Genomic DNA, 20054 nt, shown 5'->3' on the forward strand with positions numbered 1-20054 from the left:
CCAACACTGGAACAGTCTTCCTAGAGAGGTGGTTGATGCCCCAAGCCTGCCAGTGCTTAAGAGGCATTTGGACAATGTCCTTAATAACATGCTTTAGCTTTTCATCAGCCTTGATATGGTCAGGCAATTGGACTAGATGATTATTACACATAATTTCAAACTGAAAGAGTCTATTCTATTTTATTAGTCCAGATTCGACATTCTGTCTTACCTTTTACATTCCCTTTTACTGTTAAAACCTAGAAAGGCTCTAATAATAGGTTTTCACATTCTATGTAAAGACAGTCCAGGAAAGAGTTAGTCAATAGGATCCCCTGAGAAACTGCCCTCAGAGACAAGGGAGCAGAACAGAGCTGACAGATCTTTAAGGACACTTTCCACAGAACATAAAAGGTCTCAATCCCTTGTATGGCTAAGTTGAGACCTGCTGTTCAAACAGATGGGCAAGAAAGAAATGCACAGGAAGTGGGAGAAATGACAGGTATCCTGGGAAGAGTATAGGGACCCTGCCTGGTTGTGTAGGGATGGGGTCAAGAAGGCCAAGGCGTGGGTGGAGCTGAACTTGGCAAGGGTAGGAAAGAGCAACAAGAAGGGCTTCCACAAGTATATCAAATAAACAAACAAAAAAAAGTAAAGTTAATGAAGCTCTACTTCTTCAATGAGCAAGACCAGTAAACTGGTAAAAATGGACAAGGAGAAGGCTGAGGTACTCAACAGCTTTTTTGCCTCAGTCTTCACTGGCAACTTCTCTTCCCATACCTCTCGAATGAATAAAATATAGCCTTCATTGTGAAGAAAGAAAAATAAGTTACTCAAGCAAAACAATTTATAGTAAAGATGATTTTTCACTGTAATCTACAAAAAGCAAATTCAAAGTGGATTATTTATTCCTGGTTAGATGGATCCCATAAAACTAAGGATTCTATGTATACAAAGATAAGATCCATATGTGAAAAATGCAAAATGAGTCATTGCTATTACTGTTTTCTTATTCTTACTGAACAAACAATGTATTATCCCAATACTGAAGACAGGTCACTCTCTACAGCTGTCTGAAATGATGTTGTAGTGAGGTGGGTGTTGGTATCTTCTCCGAAGTAGTACTTGGCCTTGTTAAACCTCATACTGGCCTCAGCCCAACGATCCAGCTGGTCCAGATCCCTCTGTATGGCCATCCTACCATCCAGCAGATCAACATTCCCAACCAATTTGGTGTCATCTGCAAATGAATATGCTTTCTTCACTAACATATATGTGGAATAGATTGACTTCATCATTATTAAGACCGAAGACTGCAGCAAATAAAAGCACAATCAATCTAAGCTTCTTCCTCTTTGTTGTTGTTGTTTTTGGTTTTTTTTTTTAATTTCACAACTATTCATGCAGTATTTTGTTTTTCTCTTTATTAACCTGTAGGTACACACAGAAACAGAAAATTATGTACAAAATAAAGGCTACAGAATTATCAAAGTTCTTTGAGACCTTTTCAACATATTGAAAGAAGACATGTATGTGAGACTAGACCACAGCAATATATTTTAGCAACCTATCACATTATTTATTGTTATAGACACAAAAGCACTGCCCTAGAAAACAGTAGATAGGAACTTTAGAACTCCAGTGCTTGTAAGAACAAACTTCTACTGTTTGCACTGCACTTCATTTAATAATGTTGTACTTTTAATATGGTTCTAGGTTTTTTTCTTAAATGAGATTTATGAAAAGTATTACTCAGCTTTATGGACTGATTGATAAAACGGTGACTAGATATGATGACCCTAGTGATGTTTTCAGTTGTTTGTTCTTTTTTTTTTTTTACTTGCTGAAATCTCAGGTAATTTATTTTCTCTTCCAATTTATGTTGCAAACAGCATTTTAAGAATATATCATTTTAGCTTACACTGTTAAGTACTTAAACTGACAATCTGTGAACTACTTAATTCTTCTTTTTCTTAAAAATGAATAATCAGAAAGAACATATTTTAAAGATAACTGTAAGATATGTGTAGCTGTAGGTATCATAATGTACAACGTCTCTTGGGAACAATTTACCAACTAATAAATCCTAATTGCTAAACAAACCAGCTGTAGAACATAACAAACCAATTGTAGAATATAACAAACATATATAACAGATCCATATAACAGATATATATAATGGATCCATATAACAGTATATAACCAATTGTAGAATATAAAAGCAGAATGTAACAACAGAGCATGGATCATTTGACAATAACCAATACTATAAATTATTTCACAACAATGACTGAAAGGAAGAAACATCCTACCTATAGTCTCCCAGTTTCCTCTCTACTATTTCCTCTGACTTCACCTTGTTCCACCCCAAAAAAGAAGAATCACACATTTCAAAGGTTGCATTCAGTAATTTCTGAAAATAAGTCCTTTTACAGGATCTAGTATTGGCTATTAAAATAACAAAAACCATAGCATTGCTGATCACTACTGATAATCTGGGCTGGAGGCCCAGGATCATAAAATCATTCACATGAAATGGAAGTTACTTGTCTTATTAAAACTTCATTGTAACAGACTTCATATTTCAGAGCAGCTCTAGTATTTGTTTTCTTAAAAATAAACAAGCTGTTCAAAGGGTAAATGAAATAATGAAACTTAATTTCCTACAAATTATAAACAGACCTATAATTCTCTTCCTCATTTTGCAGAGACCTTGACCCTCCTACTCATGTTTCCCATATTTCTTTCACCACCTTTTCCATTCATTTTTAGCATGGCATCCACATTTTCTTTCCTTATCAAGAGACATCAAGTAGTAGGACAGCCATCATTCTTGCGGTCACACGATAGTGTATCTAGCAGTAAGACTCACAGGACTTAATCAGTACCTGGATTGCCAACCATTTTGACTCCTGCATCTCACCTTTAGAGCTGCTTCTGAAAAAAATGAAGTTTAATTGAAACAAGGTCTGCATGACATTGTTTCCAGTTCACGTTTCCTAATAGGAACAGCTGTGACAATCTAATTTGGATTCATTCGGAGCATTTCTTTTTTTGCAGACTTTTCAGAGGAAAATATATAAAGACCTCTCACCAAATAGAAACAGGAAGACTGCAGCCATGTTCCAGTGCCTACTAATCATAGAAAGAAACTTAAATGTCTAAAAAAAAAAAAAAAAACCAACCCAAAAACCAACCTTAAATATAAATATTTCCGTAGCAGGAAAAGAAGTAACTTCCGTGAATCTAGTTATTATTGTCATACATATGAATATATAACCTCAAATTTATGTTTTCTAACCCAGAACTAGCCCTATATCAGTTATGCCCTATATTTGGCTAAAAGAATCCTTGTTCCCCAAAAGCTCGTCTAAATCTTCTGGGAAGAGAACAAGTTATGGAAATCCTGCTGTTGTTCACCCAGTTACAACAAACATCTGGCTACTTGTAGTGATTCCCAAATGCTTTTATTTCCTTCACAGGGACAATAAAACAACTTGAAATAAAGATTTCTGGCACACATATCTAGAGGCAAAAGCATTACTGAAATTAAAAACAGTGTTACTGGAAAAGGTATTTGTATAAATGTTTTCAAGTAATGAGCACCATTACGCAGAAGAATTTAAAGTCATACCAGAAATATGAAGTAATCTGAATGTAATGAAGCTGGACTAAAGTAATAAACAAGTTCAGACCTCTCATATTCAAATCTAGGCATAAATGCTTTGCAAAATAAGAAGCACTCTGGGTTCAAATTTAGTTGCAAGACCAATTCTTTAAATACTAAATGGTATTATACAGATTATATTTTAAAATATAAAGAACCATAGAGAAAAAAAAAAGCAAAATGAACTAACATATCAAAATAACTTCTGCAATATACTCTAAATATTTAATGTAGATCGACCGTGAAATATACATTTAAAAAAGAAATCTAACCATATTTCATCAGTTTTCCAGAAGTACACATTGTTTCTTATAGTATTTTTTATTTACAGGCTTGTTTTACTGTGCCAGACATAGAATCAAATAAATAAAGCACATTCACAGATTATAGTGAGAGCTATAAAGGGACAGGGCAAAAGAAATAAGAATGAAAGAAGCAAGCAATGTTTCACACTCCTACAAAACTTAAAACTGAAAACTTTACAAGAATTAGCAAACTTGTTTGTGAAAGGGAATGTAAACACAAAATCAAGTTTCAATTGATTTTTATCTTTAACTTATGAGCATTTACACGCAAATACCTCCACGGAACCAAAAATTTTTATTACTGTTTTAAAATATGTTTGATTAACTTTCTGCATTTTTACAGAGCCAAGACATAACCTCTAATCTAGAGCACTAATGCTTTATTTCAAATTTATGGACTAAAAAAAAAAATTCCTCGGTGTTTAGAATATATTGACATATAGAAAAAATTAATAAAGGGGAGAATTCATATTAATATGAGACAGGAAAGCATTATATTATTCAAATACAGACTGTTTTTACTAAGTCATAATGCTATCACTGTAAAACCAAGCTCATCATATAGCTAAAATAAGCAAAGATCTCTGAATTTCATAGAGGGTTCTGATAAAGTAAAGTAGCCATAAAATGAACTTCTTTGGAAATCACCATGCCAGCAATATTAATGCTGCCAAAAAAAGGCTCAACTGCTAGTTTTTTTGTAGTCTTTGATTTTTAATACCAGAAGAGCCAAAATGAGCTGGAATGCATTGTATGACTTCATGAAACTTAATGTTTGTCACCAAATAATTATTTGAAACTGCTCTGTGCCTGTGAAGTAATTAATCTCATAGTTACAGAAGCTTGCTGACATCCAACTTACATCAGCATTAGTAGACCTGATAAGTTTCCTTAGTTCAACCTCTCTACCTTTTGAGGTAAAGAAAATGAAAGTTCTCATTGCATGTCTAGAATGTGGCCAAAAATTGTGGGGAGTAAACACTGGATAGAAGGTAAGACAAGAAGGCAAGAATGAAAGTGCTATATTTCCAACACAGATACACCTTGTGAGTAAAACAAGGAAACAGGATGCACAGGTACAATTATAATTAAGAAGTTTACTGTATAGTTATTTCTACACTAATATCTTTCATCCTCTAACTTTTCAGAGCATCTGTCTTTCTCTCAACAAAATGCCTGTTGCCAAATTCAACAAGGGCAAGTGTAGGGTCCTGCACTCCTAACCATTCTGTGATTCTGTCATTCTGTAACTGACCAACTCTTTTCTAAGGGCTTTCTCATATTGCAGGTTATTTGAAAAGGACTGTCAGACATCTGTAAGAAAGATTATGTATGAAAATACTGCATTTTCATTCTGTTTATCAGTATGATATGCCTTATATGGTCTACATTAATAACTAAGTGTATTTCACAAGGACCTGTATGTGAAATCTGGAGGAATATCTTTACTATATCCCATTGCTTTTCAAGAAAACAAATAAAATAGTGTCACTTTTTATTGCACGGTGAAAATAAACCATGGCAGATTCCCACATTTTTAAGTTTCCTCTTTTCAGTTTCTTAAATAAAATTACTTTCAATATGGTAGTAAATTAAAAGTCCTAGTAATGCCTGCAGATTAAGCTTCACGCTTTTTATTATTCCTTTTCTGGGTCCATATGCATATTTTGGAAACAGCCTGAGGACTAACCTGCTCCACAAGTGCATCCCAACCTGGGTATTTACAATAGCCTTTTGGTCTCACTGAGGGGATAGCATAGATACTGCTATAGGACTGGACAACATTTAGATACAATTGTTGAAATACAGCATTTGAAGCCTTCAAGACAGATTTTAGTTGATTTTTGAGCTTAAAGCAGATTTAATTCAATTCTCTTCCTAGTTATAAAGAAATAGCAATCACATATCTTAGAACTACAATAAGTACTCAGCACTGAGTGAATTTTTTCAAAATATATTTAAAAATAAAGCCTTCGTAAATGCAGAAGTACAAAAAAATACTTCTTCAATGCAGAATGGAAAACTCACTTCAGAATAATGCACCATGCTTCTCCCTGCAGACTAGCCCTCTCAAGAGATCTATTTAGCTTTTATGCTCTCTGAGACAAATTTAGTACTTCTACATTGTACATTGGCACATTGCTGTCTACAAGGACTATCAGGCAAACAGCTAAGCTTGAACAGAAACCTGAGTCAGGCTTTCAGAACTAAACCCATATTCACATGGGATCTGGAACATCATCTTCTAAAAGTGAGGAGGAGAAACAGACAATGTTTTCATTATTGCAGTCCTTGCCTAGGAACTAAGTCCAGACTTGACTGGGTTTTGGAACAGTCAGGGATGAGATCCCTTCTCTTCTCTGCCTGGTGAAATTTTATCATGGTGCAGACAGAAAAAATGATTTGGTTTGAATTAAATAATTTGAGTTTGTAACTCACTGCTGAAGATGCTCACCTTGAGGGCAAGACTTAGATTTTAGTCCCCGATCTCAGTGTTTTTATGCATTTTATTCAATAATTCTCAGATAAAAATTATGTGCACTTCCAAATTTCTATGCAGATACCAAGGAGCTGTATGTCTTAAAATGACAGGCCCAGAATTATTTCAGATATTTCCAATAAAAATCCCAAACTTCTACAGGAAGTTTGCATCGACATATTAAACCAGAGAGGAAACTGAAAAATCTCATTTTTTATTGATGCTTAGCTCCTCTGCAAGAGCTTGTCCTCTCAATATTTTGATCACCAGTCTCCCCTTACAGAGGACTGACTAAAAAGGAGCATGAATAAGTATGTAAGGTATATTGTAGGAGTTTGGCTGCATGCATATGACAGAAACATTGAAAGAAAGAACCGTAATATGAGGATATGTTAAAAAGCTAGGCAAAGTTTAAGATACATACTGCATCTGACAAAATAAAGTGACTGAACTGAAATTAATGTGACAAAATATTCTGTTAAGAGCAGCATAAACCATTTGCATTACTAATGTAGCCATTTAAACTTAGTATTTCACACAGTTGATATTAGCATAAGGTGAGATTTTCTTGAACTGTCTTAATTGTATGTTGGATGGTTCTTTGTTCTTAAAAAATGAAGATGTACACAATAAATATGTTATAAATATCAGCAACTTGATGTAAAACACTGGCAATGATAGTTCACCTGATATTGTAAACCTGGGAAATTAGACATAAATTTCAAATAACAGAAAATAAATACATTTAAAAAGAGGAAATGCAGAGCACCAAATATCTATAATTATATCTTAAGTAGCACAACAAAAAGAATATATCTAATATATATTTTTAAAATAGTGTTGTCTAAAATATCCATAATCTCTCATGTGCATTATTCACCATCAGACCCTTATTTTTGACATTATCATGTACATAAGTTTGTGTGATTTATACGAACAGAGGTTAGGAACAGTAGCATTTTATATTAAATTGTAATAAAAACTTGAAGGTAAATATCTATAAGATTGTTTTACTTAGTCTTCATCTACAATGGTTCTATAGCTGTTGGGTATACAGTTGATAGTATCGGTTGGCCACCCATTCAGCAGAATACAGAAGTGAAAGAAACACTTTTAATAGAGGTCTTCACTTCATGCTTCACTCTTTCAACATGTTCACATATATCCAAATGTAAGTGACAGAATCCACAATAGCTGAAATATTTTCCACATGTAGGCTAGTTGTTGGATTCTTAAAATTACTGTAAAAATACTTCAGCACTATCATTTGAAGGGGTCAGATTAGCGGCAATAGACAAACAAAATCACCTGAATAATTTCTTCCTCTTCTCAGACATAGTTAATCTGCTAATTTTTAGATATATTACTGGACATTAGTTTACAAAAGCATGAAAATGCCTGAAGTGTTATAAGCATACTCCACTTTCTGCCTTCATCAGTGATGTTTTTGGTATATGGGATTCTGCACCACTTAACAGAAATGAAATATATCATATGATCTACACAGCTCTAACAAACTGTAAATCCATGGGTTCACTGCTCCATGCAGTTTATTTTTAATCTTTATGTATTATGATTATTATTACTATTATGACTATTGCAATTCAAATGTGTATGATTGTAGCTGAAAGCATAAGAAGTCATGGTTTCTTCATTTCAGAGAAGTTTATAGAGTGCAGACAGCATAGCTGTTTCCTAATAATGCATCTTGTTACACATACGTATTATAATTCAAGGCGGTGAAGGCTTCTATGAAAGCGATAAATTTATGAAAAATAACTGCCACAAAGTATAAAGTGCTTGATTTTTTACCTCTAACTTGATTGCAAGCTGGAATACAAATCATTATAGATTGCTGATTTGTAAAATAAATAACTAAAGTGATATTTTAAATCCCTTTTAACGAAAGTAGAAAGCAATGATATAGTAGTACTTCAGAATAGGTATTAAATCATCATTTCTTACCTTTGCTATTAAAATAAATTAAGAACAGACTAACATTACTTAGAAACAGAACAACTGATGTTCACCATAAACGTACTTTTAGCAATTAAAAAAAAAAAAAAACTAGATAAATTTAGACTAAAACAAATCAAATTTTTACTTTTTTTCATTTTAACAAAAGTAAATAAAGCTTATAAGTAGGCACAGGACATATTTTTAAAACATATCACAGTCTTACATATGTGTATTGTGTAAAGATGTCGGTGTGAAGTTTTAGAGACTATGTTATATTGTGATAAATTTGTCTGGATTTCTGAATACCTTTCTTGCTGAATGATACAAAAAACTTCTTTTTTCCATTGTTTATATCATTAAGTGGGCAACATTGTAATTTTACTTTACCAAAGTATAGTATAATTTACATAAATTCAATTGAATTATAAGGAATATATTTCATTCGTTGCACTCACCTACGTAGTGTCACAGAATGTATGAGAACAAACACATTCACAGGAACAGAAGAACTCAGATTATTAGATACATTAATAGCATACAGACACTGGGTTATCTGTACTTATATAATGTTTCCTGGTCTCCTAATTCTACATGTTCTTTCAAGTTATTCAGTATATTTATACATTAAGGGTTACAAAAATTTAGTATACTTGGTACTTCTTAGGAAGCACTCAGAGATCATTATAACATGTCTTCCTCTGATTCTTTCAACCATCCTACGAAACTTCTATTCATTAACATTTGACTATGGGAGTCCCACCACCAGTCTGTTGCTGTCTCGTACAGGAAAACAAATCATAAGTAACTTGAAAGACTTTTTTAATTGCCACAAAAGAACTATGCATACTCACCTCATTATATATCCATACAGCTCTAGTGTCTTTGAGTAGGTTATCATTCTATGCAAATATTTTTTTTCTTCACAATAGAGGAGAATTTCAAACAGTGTATAACAGTTATATATTGATCTATTAAAATCCAGTGGTTTAGTTCATTATTTGGAGAACCTTGGGAATTGAAGAAACATTACACATTCCTTTCTCCCCTGCCCTAAAGACCATATCAAAGCCTCTGATTCATTTAAGCCACAAAATTACGAAGATGTAGATTCCAGTCTGATATTAAGTATAAATCAACTTCCTATGAACATAAAGATTTTATAGCAGCATTTGTAAACTAATAAGCCTGACATTTATACAATACATGCTTAATTTCCCTCTCATATGCCACATCCTTGAGATGAAAGTAATTTTGAAACACAAGGTCAGAGAAATATCTGTCAACCTCACTGAAAAAAATAAAGGAAAAAGGTTATGAACAATCAGAAAGTAATTCAGCATTTTTATAGCCTGCGTAACACTTAGTACCTAATGTTCATTTTCACACATAATCAAGGAAAAAAAAAAGTAACAATTCCTTCTCTGAGATAAATTCTAAGTGGAGAAACTATTTCACAGATTTAATTACTACCATTGCTCACTGGACAGTGAAACAGTTGGAGCCACTCTTGCAGGACCACAATGTCTTTTCTATCTGATAGATGGCATGACCGCAGCAACCTCAGTCACAGCAGGAAAGACATTGAACAAATTGTCAGCATGATTTACATAGTTGTCAACAGCATCTGTGTGGCTGTGCAGAAGAATGATGAACAACAGATGTTTCTAGAAATGTTCTCATCTGCCCTATCTGAACATAGTTTCCCTGTGAAACAGCAGGTTTCAATTGCAACAAGAGACCATCCTGCTTTGACTTTTCAACTTCAATTCTCCTTCCTATAACATAAGATCTCTCACAAAGTATAACATAACCAACATACAATAACTTGCTGAATTATTACTGAGTGAAGTTCAGTCTTACTACTACTATAGAAAACTGTAGAAGAGTATCCAAATATGGTTGAACCAAAGTGATCAGTAGAGATTACGATACTTTCAAAGGTCTAAATGATGTTTTCAAGTGTGAATGTGCTTTTGACCTTTTAACCAAATCCTGCCTTAAGCTGATAGGTACATAGAAAATAGCTAATTAGTATCTCTAACAACTCTTTAAAATATCATTAAAAAAAAAAAAAAGAAAAAAAAAAATTTTAATGGTGGCCCATTTTTCTGTGTCCAGAAGAACCACCTTATGCTTTTCCCAAAATAAACTCTTCTTTACAGTATGAATATATAACTATTGGTGAAAAAAAGGTCAAACTCTCACTGTGTCTTTTATAAATGTATATTTATTCATAAATATATGTATGTGCATCTGTACACACATCCATACACATATATATGCATGTACCTGTACAGATATGCACATATATACAGAAATGCCCTGGTTTTGTTAAAAAACAAGTTTCTCTTTTAGTGAATTTGCCTGTCAGCTACAGCCTTCATATTAGCTGCATTTTCCTGGAGAACCAGATACATGTTTTGGTAAACATAGCAATGGAATGCAAAGTTATTGATAAGCATGGACGGACATCTCGTGAGAGGGGCAACGAGAAACCGGTGACCAAGAAACTGACCAACGGAGTATAATATTCCATTCACGTGAATACTTCATATAAAAGTGGGAGATCACGAGGATCTCGGCCCTTTTTTCCCTTTTAATTATGGCCGACATTAGGAGAGGACCTTGCTGGTTGTCCCTGCGAACTGAGGCCTAGCGAGAGACTGAATCCAGCTCCGGTTGGCTGCAGAGTCCAATCCAGGACTTCGGGTGCTGGCTCTGCAGTTACTGAGACTTTCAAGATTGGTTTTGTATATTTTGTATTATTTTCTCTATTCTTATTAGTAGCATTAGTAAAACATTTTTAATTTTTCCAACTCTCTTCTCTCTGTCCTTCTTTTCCTCACGATCGCTTGTCCTTAGTGGGAAGAGGGGAGAGGCAGGGACAAAAGGGGGAACGGGGGGAGGAGAGAAGGTTAACAATACTCTGCCAGGGTTTTATTGTCACCCTGCAATCAAAATCCTCAACAGGGAATCCAAAAAGGAATCCAGCTTGCAAAATCTTTGTTGTTATCGTAGTTCATACTTGGCAATCATAGAAAGAATTGTGGAGATTAGGTGATGGTGAAAAAACTAACAGCCTTCTCCATCCTTTTGGATATGGCCTATTAAGTTTTTATTGCAGTCCTAATTATTGCTTAAATTTTCTCCAAGTTAATTAATACTGTGCACTGCCATGTAACAAATATATAGCTCTCTGATATACAGTATTTAATTTTTATGTATATAGCAAACTAAAATCTCATGTTATAAAAATAATGTAGTATTGAAGAAAGAAACACCTGAAATTTAGCATTTATGAAAATATTATCTGAAGATAATAACTCTATGGAACTAGTTAGATTATGTAATAATATAGAATTGAATAATTGTATAGTATAATAATTATATAATTGTATAGTATAATAATTGTATAACTGTATAGTACAGATTGTGTAATAGTATAGAAAAAATTGTGTATGTTTCACATTTCCAAGGGTCCACAAAATATTTGCATTCAATATTGATCAAAATGACACCTAAAAAGGGGGGGAATCACTTATTTTTATAGCAAAACTGGGACAGCAAGCAGTAACCTCAGCTATAAATTGGATCCTACAGTTGCAGATGATGAAAAAATGTAGCTAAGTGGGTAAAAGATTGTCACTTCCTCCTGTCAGCTGCATTTCCTGCTAAATTACCACTTTCTCACTTATTATACACTTTATTTGACTACTCATTATATGACATATCAATGCAAATTACTTTTTTTCTGGCTTTACCCCTATTTATGGCCTGCCAGAATGTTATTCCAGTATTGAGATGACTGTTGCACTCAGCTGATGATAGGTTTGGTGCATATTGGTCTATAGATCCTAGACTAACAGGAAGTCTAAAAAGGAGAACCATCAGTGAAAGGAGCTGAAAGATGAGATACGAAATGTGTGTGGGAAAAAATAAGTTACTTATAAGAATTGAAACAAAGTAGGCAGCAGCTTAAGATAGCCTAAGCCAGAGATAATTATTGCAGACTTTCAACATACAGAACACCACTGTCACTCATCCAAACCGAACATCCACCTAGTATTAGTTGGAAACCTAATGAATAAAGGTACGTGATTAACAGGGTAAATATGGTTGAGTATCTTGCACTAGCCATTTGATGGGTTGCTGTTAATGAATGCAACAAGTTTATTCTATTTTGCCTAATGGCAAAAATGCAAGACCTTTTCATGACAAAGGCCCTTGTTCTCAGCAATGTATGTGTTGGTGCTGTGGTTGTTCTACAGATCCCTCCCCCACCTCTGGTTCTGAATGCAGTTGATCTTCCTCAGCCTTAATTGCTGAACATGACTGAAAATCAAACAGCTCCACTTCCATTCCTTTTTGCCTTTTCTCCTGCTCTTCCTTGATGGGAAACCTGATTGGAATCATTACCGGAACTAATCAATTTGTCAATACCCTCCCTTTGACAAACTAGTTTTTCCTCAAACAGAGTCAGCTTGTTGGTTAGAAAAATTACAGCTCAGCGACACAACTCTTAAAGCAATAGTCCTCTTCTGCTAGCTCTGAATGATCACCTTTCTGAGTTGCTTCTGAAGACTGGGCTGAAAAAAGCAACAAAGAAGCAAAAGGCTCCATGTATGAACTGCAAATATCAACCTGGTGTAGATCCATTCAAAACATTAATAATCTTAATCAGAACTCATAAACAGAAGCATGAATTTTTAACAATATGTTCAACATACATCAATAGAGATATAAAATACAGCAGGAAAGACACAGAAGACTGGAAAGATCTGCCAAATCCGTGAAACTGCCAAGATGACTTAAACAGGCATTTCACTGCATCCCGATATCCCTTCCTCTCTCAAAAATTTATTGCTGATTTTCAGCTTTTTAAATAAGAGCTGAAATAAATCTCTAGTGACTTTTGAGCACGTGAAATAGAAACATTTCTGACATTTCAATTTGCAGATGAAGTAAACCATAATGCCCAAAATATGTTAATGTATCATTAAATTGCTCATTGAATTCCATTTGCTAGATAGACAACAAAAACATTTCAGATGATAGACTAATATGTAACATTATTAGGTCAAAAAGCATAATTTCCTCAATTGCATTTTACATGCAGTTTTAAAATCCTTAGTTATCAATGCCTTAGTTATCAGTGACCTCTCCAATAGACAAAAAAATGAGATGACTGAGGTGGGTATGGTAAGCTGCACATTACCATAAATACATATATGTATAATTATGTCTTTTGATCACAACATTGAACAGTGCAAGGAGATTTATTTACTTTCATCTAAAAACAGTCTATCCCAAGTTTGACTGGTGAACTTAAAACTAAAGACAAGCACATGGTTCATTTACATTTCAATCCAAAGACAGTGTAGGGTGACAGGAGAAAGTCATATTCCAGGAAAGATAATATTAATAGTGACAGTGCATAGGAACTAGATAAACATGGCAGATAGATTTTTTAAAAAAATACAAAATATGACTAAACCCCACAAAGATGTTGACCCTTCTACCAAATCCCACTGTCAAATGTCAGTCTTTTAACACAACCAAAAAATAATGTTTATCTATCACTGTCTTGAAGATTTATAATGTTAAAGATTTTTCTGCCAATTCCAGCTACATACTATCTCAAAGTATTTTAGGATTTCTTTATTTTCTTTTCCAAAATGATCTCTGAGATACGTTCTTGACTTTTTTAATAAGTTTGCACTAAGCACTTAAGATGGGAACAGACAATGGTAGTGTACAGACTGCATGTTGAAATGTATTTAAAATAGCTACTAAATATAGTATTAATCAGCAATGTTTCTTGAGACTTTAGAAGCTTCCAGTCTTATCAGATCAAACATTGTGAAACCATGCTCAAAAATTTTATGTACACTGTCCCTAGGAAAAAGCCTCTGCCATCAGTCTATGTCTCTACAACTTTTCTTCTTACAGTGTTTATCATATTTCAAGTTCAAATACTGAAATATTCTGTTTTCTAGCATTAATGTTATTTTGAACTGATACAATGCATTTGTGAATTTCATTTTCATTTCTAGAGTTTTACCATTCCATTATATTCTCCTATAATTAATTCCCTTTATTCCTGACAAAGATTAATAATTATTCACATTCCTGTTGCGGGGTTCTTCAATTAACTCTGTACATCTTTTTCTGATGTCAGAGTGGAAGTTTATATATTGAATATCAGCAATTAACAGCATTTCTTTTAACCTAGAAATAACATTATCAAAAATCATTCTTGTACTCTTCCTCATCTTTTTCTTCACAGCTTATAACAGATGTGCTCTAAATAACGTGGCGAAGCCAAACAAATCTTCCTCTGCATATCTGTTCTTCAAGTTTCCTTTAAAATATGTTTGTTGTTTCTATTAGCAAGCAGGAAAAACAAGCAAGCAAGCAAGCAAACAAACAAACAAACAAAACCAAAACCAAAAAAACCAAACCAAAACAAAACAAAACCAACCCTCCTCAAATACTAGAAAATGGTGAGGCAGCAACTATTCATTTACATTCATACTGATCGATATTTTTGATTTATGCTTTACTTATTGTATTGTATTGACATATATTTGATCAGATTGCTTTTGGTTTTCCATTCAATAACCTGTTACTCAAATAAAACAGCTGTGACTAAATAAAATAAAGACGACCAGCTATATTTCTTTTAGGAAATATAAACTGTCTTAGCTCATTGAATTATTTGGTATACTACTTCTTACAGAACTTGCTTAGAAACTGCTTATATAGACCTTGCTTAGCATAACTTGCTTAGGGCGAGTAACTAAGTTTGCTTAGGCCACAAATGGTGAACTTTTGAACTTTCTCCCTAGTTAAGTAAAGAAGGCCCCCAGATTCAGTTCAAGCCAGAAGAAAAAGGAGTTTTCACCACCAGCAGAGGCTACAACCCTAGAGATACGTAAATTGAACAGAATGGCACATCTAAACAAGATGAGAAACAGCAGAATTTGAGAACTTACTAACATTTTGGTTGTTACCAAGGACTTCTCTTTCTTCCCAGCATAAGCACAAAATAGCCAGCTAAGGCGCAGCACCTCGATTAATGTTTGCACAGATAAGAAATGGCTCACCTGACAAAAATGAAGGAATCCAATGAAGAGGGAGACCCCAGACTCTAATTTTAAAATTGGTTTGAATTGATACATGAAGGGTGGGAGTCTTAGATTTGAGGGTATAATTGTGTAGGGTTATCTTTGCTCAGGATCCCTCTTCTGGAGACACCCAGCTCGAGTAGCTCTCTACGCTGTACCTTACAAATAAATTATTTATTTTACATGAATTTATGTAATTCATGCCCGAGTCTTTGCTTTGGGATACTTAGGACAAATAAACTTCCTTGACAATTTCCTACTGTACCATTCTGAAGTTAAAACCTAGATTTCCTACAAGATCTTAACATGTTAACATCAGTTACTCTCATTTCAACAATACTTGTTGAACATAGTAGCCAATGACACTTTATTATCAATAGAAAATTTAGCTTTTGTAGCCCATCAGCTAGCAACACAGTATTTTGTCACATGCAAGTTCAGTCATAAAAGCAGAATGATTTAAAACTAGACTTTAGCCTGAACTGTTCTTCTGTGATTTATTGTGTGGAAAAATTCATGGTGTTGATTACAGTATCTTTTTATGTCATGTAGTATATTTTAGCACCTCATGAGAACGATTCAAACAAAGAGAAAACACCTTAACACTACTCAGAAGTCTCTTGTACTGCATTCAAGAGTAAAGAAAGAATATACCGTCTCCTCTCTGGTGGAGTAGGCTCCATCCAGAACACTTAGAGCACAAAAGACAAAGCAGAATAGAGGCTAGAACACTGTAATCAGTGCCATAACAATTAAGTAATTTTAATTCAGTGTTGCTCAATAAGAACTTCTGCCAAACAATGAACAGTTACACAGAGTAATAATGTTGTATGATAGAAAAATGACATTTTTGTGCAACATGAGACGTTCTGTTCTCAAAGTGACCAAGAATAGAAACCTATGGATTTATGTACCTGTGCAATAGTGCTATTGTCAAAGCTCGTTATAGATGACTAACTCTAGCGATTTAAGCCAATGACTTATTGCTATACAGATGTCTTAAATACGTATATCTATAAAAGCCTGAGTGAATGCGGAATTACATCGCATGATCAGCCAGCTTCAAAATGGATTTGAAATGGCTGAACTCTTAAAAGGAGCAAGGGTTTGCACAAACAGTAAGTCAAAGAAAGGTATGCAAAACACTATTACGGGATGTTGCATTCATCTTCTCAGTTGATATAATCCACTTTCCAACTGCTTCCTTTTCTAAGTTTCCCTTTTTCCATGGCCAGTCATTTCACTAGATAAATGGTAAGAACACATTTATAGTTATTCCCTCAAAACAATATATTGTGTTTCATTAATTTAAAATAATTTTTGGACTTGTTTTTGAGCAAGGTCATTTATAAACAAGCTTTTAGATTCTGTCTGTGAAAGTAATTATTGTGTGTGACCTTATCAAGACACATTTACATGATTAGTTTTATATACTTTATTTTAAAAAGCTATATATAAAATATTATAGATCATCAAACAAGACAAAAAATAAAAAAATAAATAAATAAAACTAACAAACAACAACAAAAAAGACCACAGAAAACAGTTTGTCAACAAGGAATACATGAAAATGAAATCTGAAAACATACACAAGAGAGATGTTTTACTTTCTAAGAACCAATACAACTAGAAGACAAACCTTTGAGAAATCACACAGAATCACAGAAACACAGAATGTTAGGAACTGGAAGGGACCTCAAAAGATCATCTAGTCCAATCCCCCTGCCAGAGCAGGAACACCTAGATGAGGTTACACAGGAATGTGTCCAGGTGGGTTTTGAATGTCTCCAGAGAAGGAGACCACACAACCCCCCTGAGCAGCCTATTCCAGTGTTATGCCACCCTCACTGAGAAGAAGTTTCTTCTCATATTGAAGTGGAACCTCCTGTGTTCCAGTTTGAACACATTACCCCTTGTCCTAACATTGGCTGTCACCAAGAAGAGCCTGGTTCCATCCTCGTGACACTCACCCTTTATATATTTGTAAACATTAATAAGGTCACCCCTCAGTCTCCTCTTCTCCAGGCCCAGCTCCCTCAGCCTTTCCTCATAAGGGAGATGCTCCACTCCCTTCATCATCTTTATCGCCCTACGCTGGACTCTCTCCAGCAATCTGTCCTTCTTGAACTGAGGGGCCCAGAACTGGACACAATATTCTAGATGTGGTCTCACCAGAGCAGAATAGAGGGAAAGGAGAACCTCTCTTGACCTACTAACCACCCCTCTTCTAATACACCCCAGGATGCCATTGGCCTTCCTGGCCACAAGGGCACAGTGCTGGCTCATGGCCATCTTGCTGTCCACCAGGACCACCGAGGTCCCTTTCCCCTACACTGCTCTCTAATAAGTCATTCCCCAACTTATACTGGAACCTGGGGTTGTTCCTACCCAGATGCAATACTCTACACTTTCCCTTGTTAAATTTCATTGAATTTTTCCCCACCCAACTCTCCAGCCAGTCCAGGTCTCACTGGGTGGCAGCACAGCCTTCTGGCATGTCAGCCACTCCTTCCAGCTTGGTGTCATCTGCAAACTTGCTGATAGTACACTCTATTCCCTCATCCAAGTCATTGATGAATATACTGAATAATTCTGGTCCCAGTACTGACCCTTAAGGCACTCCACTAGATACAGGCCTGCAACTAGACTCCACCCCATTGACCTTGACTCTCTGGCTTCTTTTCTTCAGCCAATTCACAATACATTTCACTACCCAATCGTCCAGACCACACTGCCTCAGTTTAGCTGTAAGGATGCTGTGGGAGACTGTTTCAAATGCTTTACTGAAGTCAAGGTAGCCCGCACCCACAGCTCTGCCATCATCTATCCACCTCGTTATGTCCTCATAAAAGGTTATGAGGTTGGTCAAGCACGACTTCCCCTTGGTGAAGCCATGTTGACTGCCCCTAATGGCCCTCTTATCCTTGATATGCCTTGAGATGGCACCAAGGGTAGGTCGTTCCATCACCTTCCCAGGGATGGAGGTGAGGTTGACCGGTCTATAGTTACCCAGGTCCTCCTTCTTGCCCTTTATGAAGACTGGAGGGACATTTCCTTTCCTCCAGTCCTCAGGTACCTCTCCTGTTTCCCAAGACTTGACAAAGATGATGGAGAGTGGTCTAGCAATGACTTCAGCCAGCTCCCTCAGCACCCGTGGGTGCATCCCATTCAGACTCATGGATTTATGGATGTCCAGATTGTCTAACTGCTCCCTAACCCAGTCCTCATCAACCGAGGCAAACTCCTCCATTGTCCTGATTTCCTCTGGGACCTCAGGGGTACGGGGGTCCTCAGGACAGTCTCTGGTAGAGTAGACAGAGAAAAGAAGGCATTCAGTAATTCTGCCTTCTCTGTGTCTTCTGTCACCAGGGCACCCAACTCGTTCATCAGTGGGCCTACATTGCCTCTGATGTTAATTTTATCTGCTACGTATTTGAAAAAGCTCTTTCTGTTGTCCTTGACCCCTCTCACCAGGTTTAATTCTAATGAGGCCTTAGCTTTCCTCGTTGCCTCCCTACACCCTCTGACAACAGCCTTATATTCTTCCCAAGTGGTCAGTCCCTTCTTCCATGATCCATAAATTCTCCTCCACTTGAGCTTACCCAGCAGTTCCCTGTTAAACCACGCAGGTCTCCTGGCTCCCTTCCTTGACCTCCTACATGTCAGGATGCTCTGATCTTGAGCCTGGTAGAAGCAGTCCCTGAACACTAACCAACTATCTTGGGTGCCTTTACCTTCAAGCAGCCTTGCCCATGGGATTTCCCCTGGGAATTGTTTGAAAAGGCCAAGATTTGCCCTGCTGAAGTCCAGGGTTGCAATTCTGGTTACTGTTCTGTTCCTGTAACAGGAGATCCTGAACTCCACCATTTCATGGTCGCTGCAACAAAGGCAACCCTCAACCTTTACTGCTTCAACCAGACCCTCCTTGTTAGTGAGGATGAGGTCCAGCAGTGCACCTCTCCTAGTCGGCTCCTCCACCATTTGCATCAGAAAGTTATCACCAAGGCACTGGAGGAACCTCCTAGACTGTGGCTGGCTGGCTGAATGGTCCTTCCAGCAAACATCAGGGAAGTTAAAATCCCCCACAACAGCTAGGGCTTGTGACTGTGAGGCTGCTCTCAGCTGTCTGTAGAAGGCCTCATCAACTTCCTCACCCTGATCTGGTGGTCTATAATAGACACCCACAACAGTATCACCCCTGCCAGCCTGCCCTTTAATTCTCACCCATAGACTCTCAACTCGCCGCTCATCCATGCCTGGACAATACTCAATACATTGTAGTTGCTCTATCATGTAAAGAGCGACTCCACCACCACACCTGGCTGGTCTATCTTTCCTGAAAAGGACGTAGCCATCCATGATCACATTCCAGTCATGTGTGCTGTCCCACCATGTCTCTGTAATTGCCACCAGGTCATAATCTTCTGCCCGAACACATGTTTCTAACTCCTCCTGCTTATTCCCCATGCTGCGTGCATTGGTGTACAGGCATTTCAGAGAGCGAGCTGAGTACACTGATTCCACCCTAGGGATATGGG

This window comes from Patagioenas fasciata, chromosome 2 (assembly GCF_037038585.1).
Source record: "Patagioenas fasciata isolate bPatFas1 chromosome 2, bPatFas1.hap1, whole genome shotgun sequence".
In the NCBI taxonomy this organism is placed as follows: domain Eukaryota; kingdom Metazoa; phylum Chordata; class Aves; order Columbiformes; family Columbidae; genus Patagioenas; species Patagioenas fasciata.